Genomic DNA, 1,196 nt, shown 5'->3' on the forward strand with positions numbered 1-1,196 from the left:
TGGTGGATAGAGATGGCTGGAAATTGTATTCAGTTCAGTTTTCTGGGTTTAAACATTCTTCACCTGTTTGTGGCAAAATCAAATATAATCTGATACCAAGTAGTTCACCCAACCACAACCAAGTCAAAAAAATTAAAAACTACTAATGCAGGAAATCGGAAATTAAATCAGAAAATTCTATGAACACTAAGTAGGTCAGGCAGCATCTATAGGAAGAAAAACACTTTATGCTTTAGGTCCTGGACCTGAACAAATGCTTTGGTTCTGATAAGGTACCTGGGACCTCAAATATTAACTGCTACTCTTTCTACAAATTCTGCATGACCTTTTCAGTGCTTTTATATTTATTTTAGTTGCAATGAATTGGTAAATTGATATTGTCTCATGTACCAAAGTACAGTGGAAAACTTGGTTTTGCATGCCTTCCACACAAATTGTTTCATTACATCAGTGCATTAAGGCAGTACAAAGGAAAACAATAAGAATGCAGAATACTGTTACAGAGAAAGTGCATTGCAGGCAGGCAATAAAGCGCAAGGTCAGAAAATAGATTGTGAAGTCAGGAATCCATCCTTATTGTACAAGGAGACTGGTAAGCAGTCTTGTAACAGTAGGATAGAAACTGTCCTTGAGGTTGGTCTTGCGTATTTTTCAGGTTGTAGCATCTTCTACCCAATGGGAAGGAGGAGATAGAACATCCAGGGTGGATGGGGTCTTTACCGAGGCAGTGAGAAGTGTAGACATGGAGAGGAGGCTTTTTTCCATGATGTGCTGTGTTCACAACTCTCGTGGTCTCAGGCAGAGCAGGTGCTATAGGACGCTTTCTATGGTGCATCGATAAAAATTGGTGAGGGTCAAAGGAGCCATGCTGAATTACATGGTCAAGAACACACTCATAAAGTCACTTGAACCCAGACATGAAATATGTTAGCTCTGAGTAGGCAGGCAAGGAATGTGGGAACACCTAGAGCAAGTTTTCAGACGCTGTCCAGAGAAACCCTTAGCTTTCCCCAGGTGGGACATGGATTTGGTTCCATTCAAAAGTCCCACAGCTCCCCCAGAAATGAGCTAACACAGAATTGTGGATGAGGGCACTACAACCAAGCTGCCTCACTTCACTTCAACCACAGGTTAGAAGAATCATTAGCCTCTGAAAATTAAGACAATGTGTAAAATGGCATCGATGCTGAAAATGA

Source organism: Mobula birostris, chromosome 1 (assembly GCF_030028105.1).
Source record: "Mobula birostris isolate sMobBir1 chromosome 1, sMobBir1.hap1, whole genome shotgun sequence".
Classification (NCBI taxonomy): Eukaryota; Metazoa; Chordata; class Chondrichthyes; order Myliobatiformes; family Myliobatidae; genus Mobula; species Mobula birostris.